This window comes from Mus pahari, chromosome 4 (genome assembly GCF_900095145.1).
Source record: "Mus pahari chromosome 4, PAHARI_EIJ_v1.1, whole genome shotgun sequence".
NCBI lineage: Eukaryota > Metazoa > Chordata > Mammalia > Rodentia > Muridae > Mus > Mus pahari.
The window spans coordinates 79635840-79643009 of record NC_034593.1 but is presented as its reverse complement, the minus strand read 5'-3'; the positions used below and the strand labels follow the sequence as shown (position 1 = coordinate 79643009).

Sequence of the window (7170 nt, the reverse complement as noted above, 5' to 3'; positions counted from 1 at the left end):
AAAAAAAAAAAAAAAAGAAAGTTCAGCACCATAATGGAAGGCTTCCAGAGGATTCTGGGGCAGGGGACACCTTCATGCCTCCATCTCCATCCTAGACTCACCATATGCCCAAGATACTGCCTGTAATAGGAAGAATCCGATGAGCCCAGCAGCCATGACAGCAGCACACTTCTGAGAAGAAAATGTGGAGGAAAGATCGTAGTGTTAGACTCTCTCTCCCTGCAACCACTCCCCTGGCCAGAGTTTGGCTGCCTGTGGATGCTCGCAGCTTAGGCTCCCACCTTTATCAGTGATTAGACAGTGCCCTTAGACACTGGATGCGTCCTGCATTCACTCTGCTAGGGAGTTTGCTGCCCACTCCAAAGAAGACTCTCTTCACTCTTTTCCCCCATCGATTTCAACCTTCAGCCCTCCCTCCATGTGCCTCACTCAAAGAGCCATGATGCCCTGAATTTAAAAAAAAAAAAAAAAACTGAATTCACCGAATTCAATAATCTAGATGGGCAGAATTCCAGAAGCAAGATTGACAAGGCAAATTGTAACCCTGCCCACTTACCTTTCCAGAAGAGCTTGGAAACTGCAGCTACTCAGGCCCAGTGAAGGAGAAGACGAAGGAAGTTTCAGTGCCTTGGAGGGATAAAAGACCTACAAAATAAAACAAGGACATAGACAGATATCATATCTCTTGGAACCCGACTAGCACGGCAAGTTCATTCCGGCTTAAAGGGGCCGGACAAAGTCACATGATGACTAAGCAGGTCACGTGATGCAGGAAGTGAAGCAATCGAAGCCATATTTGTAATGGGCAATTGGGCTCTTCCAGGTTGTTCATTCATTGCATACCCTGTGAATTTTTGGGAGGCCTAAAGGATGACAACTTTAGGGAGAGAATTCTAACAAGGATTGTATGGACAGCTGAGTAGAGGCTCCTAAATCCAAGACAGAGAGGACTTCTAGCCTGTAAGGGCCACTGTATTCACATGCACATACCCACACACAGATATACATAATTTAAAAATAAAAACAAGGGACTGAAGAGATGGCTCTGTGGTTAAGAGCACCGACTAATCTTCCAGAGGTCCTGAGTTCAATTCCCAGCAACCACATGGTGGCTCACAACCATGTGTAATGGAACCTGATGCCTTCTTCTGGTATCTCTGGAGACAGCTACAGGGTACTAGTCATATATATATAAAATAAATAAATAAAATCTTTTTAAAAAATAAAAATAAATAAAAACAAAATTTAAAAACCCCACATACAGCCTGGCAGTGGTGGCACATGCCTTTAAATCTGGCACTTGGGAGGAAGAGGCAGGCCGATCTCTGTGAGTTCAAGGCCAGCTCTGGTCTACAGAGCAATTTCCAGGATAGCCAATCCTGTTACACAGGGAAACCTTATCTCGAAAAACTACAACAAACCGCACATACACACAGTCTTTGCCCTAAAGAGACTAGTGAGACGCATGCGTCAGACACTTCCACGGAGTTACAGGCAAAGACAGACAGAAATGTCGAGAGGTATACTTACAGGACTTCTTGAGAGGAAAAGGGACCCTTCGCAGAAGAACAGGTGGGGGGGGGGGTGTTACAGTAAGTGCAGGGAGCTGCTGTCTGGCTCTGGATAGCAGGGCTGAGGGAGGGAGGAGTCCCCACTGGCCCTTCCTAGATTCTCTTGTTTTATCATCAGATGCTGGAAAGCTATTCACCCTTCCTTACAAGAAACTGGAAAACGCTCTCTATCTTTGGTGGACATAAGAAGAGGGCTGTCCTCCGGGTTTCCTTGTGAGCCACATCAAAGATGATTTATTGGCAGTGACACATACAACGTGATCTGACTAATTCCAGTCTCTAAGCCTGTTTCCACACTTGCCCAACACGGACACTAGTATAGTCTCACAAAAGCATTACTAGAGTTAGCAAGATAAGTCAAGGGAAGTGTGTAATTAGACATTTGGAGCTTTATGCTTGCTGAATGAGATTTTTTACATTCTTAAAATTATGACAGTAACTTTACCACATACCCTTTAAAAAAAAAATGACTAGTGTTGGGCGTGGTGGTGCATGCCTTTGATCCCAGCACTTGGGAGGCAGAGGCAGGCAAATTTCTGAGTTCTAGGCCAGCCTGGTCTACAGAGTAAGTTCCAGGACAGCCAGGACTACACAGAGGAACTCTGTCTCAAAAAAAAAAAAAAAAATCAGCAATCAGTTCCTCTAAGCCTGCTTCTCATCCATAAAAGAGGAGGGATCAAGCCACTTCCTAGGACTGTTGTGAGATGGAAGGGTAGCTAGGTATGGCTATGATAGTGCTGCACACCAACTGTTGCAACCAAGCAGGCCTGTGTTTATGGGTGAAACCATGTGACCTGTTGTGGGCAGCCTCAAAGCCTTTCAGTAGCTGTTATGCAAGTTGTTTTGGTTTTTTTTTTTTTTTTCTTTTTTTTTTGTCTTGTTTTGTTTTGTTTTGATTTTTCGAGACAGGGTTTCTCTGTGTAGCCCTGACTGTCCTGGAACTCACTCTGTAGACTAGGCTGGCCTCAAACTCAGAAATCCGCCTGCTTTTGCCTCCCAAGTGCTGAGATTAAAGGCGTGTGCCACCACGCCCAGCCCAAGTTGTTATAGTGAACTGAACTACTGTATGACTATGGATGTCTGTATTCACCCTCCTTAGACTTCCTGATTTCCAGGAAGTGTTGCCTAAGACCTGTCTATTTCATTCACCCACAATTCCACAGTTGTGACCTTAATATGTAATATACAACAAGCGCTCTATCATCTCTGGCCAGAGCTGATTTCTCTTTCCTTTCTTTCTCTTCCCCTTTCTCTCTCTTTCTCTCTCTCTTTCTCTCTTTCTCTCTTCTTCTTCTTCTTCCTTCCTTTTTTTTTTTTTAGACAGGGTTTCTCTGTGTAGACTTGACTGTCCTGGAACTTGCTCTGTAGACCAGGTTGACTGACCTTGACCTCAGAGATCCACCTGTTTCTGCCTCCTGAGTGCCTGAGTGCTGGGTTTAGAGGTATAGACTACCACAACCCAGCCAGAGCTTGCTTGCTTGCTTGCTTGCCCCCCCTCTTCTTTTTTGATTTATTTATTTATTTTATGTATATGAGAACACTGTAGTTGTCTTCAGACATACCAGAAGAGGACATCAGATCACATTGCAGATGGTTGTGAGCCACTTTGTGGTTGCTGGGAATTGAACTCAGGACCTCTGGAAGAGCAGTCAGTGCTCTTAACCGCTGAGCCGTCCCTCCAGCCCCACCCCCACCCCCCTGAGCTGATATCTTTTTTTGTTTGTTTGCTTGTTTTCTTTTTTTGTTATTTGCTTTTTTTTTCCTGAGCTGATTTCTTTTTTTTTTTTTTTTTTTTTTTTTTTTAGGGGGTTTTTTTTTTTTTTTTTTTTTTTTTGGTTTTTCGAGACAGGGTTTCTCTGTGTAGCCCTGGCTGTCCTGGAACTCACTCTGTAGACCAGGCTGGCCTCGAACTCAGAAATCTGCCTGCCTCTGCCTCCCAAGTGCTGGGATTAAAGGCGTGCGCCACCACGCCCAGCTCTGAGCTGATTTCTAAGTGTATTTATACTTAGTTATTTTATCTCTTTATTTCATTAACACTAGGCTTTATTTATTATTTTTGTGTGTATGGGTGTTTTGCCTACATGTATGTCTGTGCACCATGTGAATGCCTGGTGCCACAAGAGGAAAGAGGATGTTAGATCCGCTGGAGTTACAGACAGTTGTGAGGCACTTTTTGAATCCAGGTCCTCTGGAACAGCAGCAGTGGTATTAACTTGATTTATATATCACAGAGTCAGAGTATAAGAGTGAATGAAATAGACTTTGTGGACCAACCCAGAATGGGTCCTTTCATTTCTTCTCAGTTTTTTCTTTTCTGTTTTCTTTCTCTTTCTTTCTTTGGTGTTGTTCTGAGGTTGGATCTCACTATTAGCTCTGGCTGTCCTGGAATTCACTATATAGACCACAGTGGCCCTGAGCTCACAGAGCCTGCCCTTAACTACCTCCCAAGCGCTGGAGTTAAATGTCTGAGCCACCACCACGACAGAATGGGTCTTTCAACTCCAGTTTCTAAGGCTAGGGATGTAATTAGTAGTTTGTAGTCTGGTTTTATTTTTTCTTTAATTTTGTTTCATATGTGGTTGTTTTGTTTTTCTTCTTTCTTGAATTAGGGTCTCACTGTAGCCTGGAACTTTGTGTCTTTGTCTCCACATGCTGAGATTGCAGAAGTGTGACATGACACCCAGGGTTTCAGATGTGTCTCTAGTGACACACATACACAAAAACACAAAATAAACTATCTTGTGACACAAACTCATAGTCCCATATAGCTCTTTTGTCTAACTTACAGCAATTGCCTTCAGTTGTATGATGATCTACATCTATCTGTGAGTTATAGCTAATCTTAGGCAGAAGCCTAATTTTGTTTCAGTAGGAACCTGATTGTTGGCCTGGTCAGTGGTGGCCCACATCTTTAATCCCAGCACTCAGGAAGCTGAGGCAGGTGGATCTTTGAGTTTGAGGTCAGCCTGTTATACAGAGTAAGTTCCAGGGCAGCCAGGTCTACACAGAGAAACCCTGTCTTAACCCCCCCCCCCCAAAAAAAAAAGAAGAGAAAAATTTCACTATGTATCTTGGACTAGAACAATCTAAGTAGGTCAGGCTAGTCTTGAACTCAAAGTGCTCTGCCTGCCTCTGCCTCCCAGTGCTGGGATTAAAGATGCCCAGGTCACCTCTTTTTAAAACCTTTCTTGCCTTTTTGGTGGGGCGAGAGGATGATGACATGTGTATGGAGGTCGGAGGACAACTTCGTAGAGTTTGTTTTTTCCTTCTGTGTTTAGTGTGTTCCAGCAATGGTTGAGCCTTCTGGCCCACCTTTAACCCCCTTTTAAAAATTAAACTTATGTTCTGTTGTATTTACTTAATTTTTGTATGTGAGTGCATTTCCCCGGGTGCGCTCGCTTGCCTGTCAGAGGGCCACATGAGTGAGTAGGTTCGCTCTTTTCCATGCTAAGCATTTTAGGGACCAGACTGAGTTGTCTGGCTACTACACAATAGCACGCTCACTGAACCTTTACCTTTTCTTTATTTGTAAAACACAAGTATTTTTGCAACTGTTTTGGTTTGTTTCTGTAATACACAGCATAACTAAAAACAACTTGAGGAGGAAAGGGTTCATTTCATTTTATGACTCCTAGACACAATCCATCACGGGGGAAGTCATTTAGGAGCAATAGCAGAAACTGGAACGATGACTTCGCCCCATGGTTTGCTCTGCCTGCTTTTTATTTAATATTTATTTTTTTATGGTTTTTCGAGACAGGGTTTCTCTGTGTAGCCCTGGCTGTCCTGGAACTCACTTTGTAGACCAGGCTAGCCTCGAACTCAGAAATCTGCCTGCCTCTGCCTCCCGTGTGCTGGGATTAAAGGCGTGCGCCACCACCGCCAGGCTTCTGCTGGGTTTCTTAAACCCAGGACCACCTACCTGTCCAGGGACAGAGTAGCACCACCCGGTGCTCTGGATCTTCTCATACCAAACTAATATTAAAAGTATGCTCCACAGACTAATCAAATGGAGATGATTCTTTAGATGAGCGTCTGCCCAGATGTCAGGTTTGTGTCAATGTGACAAAAACTAGCTAGCACAGCAACTAATAATGATAACAGGATGGTTCCGTGCAAATGCTGGGAAGGAAAAAGTTAACGTATCAAACCCATTATCAACTCCGCCTGAGGTCTAATCAGAGAAACAGCAACCCCAACCGGAGGCTAAAGGAAATTACAGCAGCCAAAGGCAAGTGGGCAGGACGCCATACGGGAGCGGGGCGGGGCGTGAGGCGGGGGTGGGGCGAGGTGTAGTGTGAGGGTGGGACTGTGGGAGGGGCCTGAGGCGACCGAGGCGGGGCGGGGCATGAAGCTGAGCGTGAGATTCGTGTTGGGGGAGCGTGAGGTGGGCGGGACGCGAGGCGTGTTTCCCTCCCAGCCTGCTGGGTTAGAGCTGCAGTACCAAAATGCGCAGGCGCGAAACTGGAGGCTAAGCTTTCGGTTTAGCAAGGAGGTTGAGGCTCCTTAGAAAGTGGGATCCCAGGCCTTCTCTTACTTTTCATGGGTTCTCCTGGGACAGAGTCGTCTAACTGACCAGCGTAGCCCACGTGAAGCCTAAGCTTGTTCTTAGTCTATAGTGTAGAGTACACAAAACAGGACTTGAGGCGAGTGTGGCTGATGAGCCACTGTGTCTGTAGGACCAAGCAGGGCTAATAGGTTAGGAGGGGCAATTGGATTTGCACAGTGAGCTTACCCTGTGCGATCAGATCAAGATTCCTGAGTTTACTCCTTAAGGAACCTCAGCACAAGGAAGATTAAGTCTCCAGAAACTGTCCCGGTGAGGGTGAGGCAAGGGTCTTTTACCTCCTACTTGTTTTCGTTGTCCTGGCTGCATACCAACCATTCCTGAGGCTACACTCTCCTTGTGAATTATTCAAGAGCCCTTGCAGCCTGATATTATCTCTGGGCTGTGACTTTTCCTTTTCCCATTCCTGGAGGGCATCTTGCTGCTCCCGCAGTAGTAAGAAACTAAAACTCTTTAGGTTATTATTTTGCTGCCACTTTGGTAATGAGTGGGGTGTTTTGGGTTTTAATTTTTTGTTTGCTTGTTTGTTTGTTTTGTTTTTTGAGACAGGGTTTCTCTGTATAGTCCTGGCTGTCCTGGAACTCACTTTGTAGACCAGGCTAGCCTCGAACTCATAAATCCACCTGCCTCTGCCTCCCAAGTGCTAGACAGGGTGTTTCTACCCTGTCCTGCCTGGCCTTGAACCCTCGATTATCCTGCTACCTCAACCTCTCAAGTGCTGATTACAGGTGAGAGCCACCAGGGCTGGCATACTAATGTTAGCTAAAGATAGATGCACTTGGGATGGGAATAGATGCACTGTGTTAGGTTCAATGAGCAAATCCCTGATCTGGAGCGTCTACGGTGATTTTAAAGGCGGGGGGTGGGGAATTGTGCTGGAGAGATGGCTGTTTTAGAGGAGCAGGTAGTTTGTAATATCCATATCCAGTCTCTCACAGCTGCTGCTAACTCCACCTCCAGGGGATACCAGGTCTCAAGTGGGTATACACATAATAAAAATATATCTTAAAACCGAGCGTAAGCCGGGCGTGG

At 45.3% G+C, this 7170-nt stretch overlaps 1 long non-coding RNA gene across 1 annotated transcript; it reads right to left on the bottom strand.

Annotated features, from left to right (window-relative positions):
* Nucleotides 1–98: 98 nt before the first annotated feature.
* LOC115063816 lies at nt 99–725 on the bottom strand. Its single transcript, XR_003843678.1, has 3 exons — nt 557–725; nt 282–447; nt 99–171 (listed from the first exon to the last, which is right to left on the bottom strand). It is a non-coding gene; the product is annotated as an uncharacterized LOC115063816 (long non-coding RNA).
* Nucleotides 726–7170: the final 6445 nt, after the last annotated feature.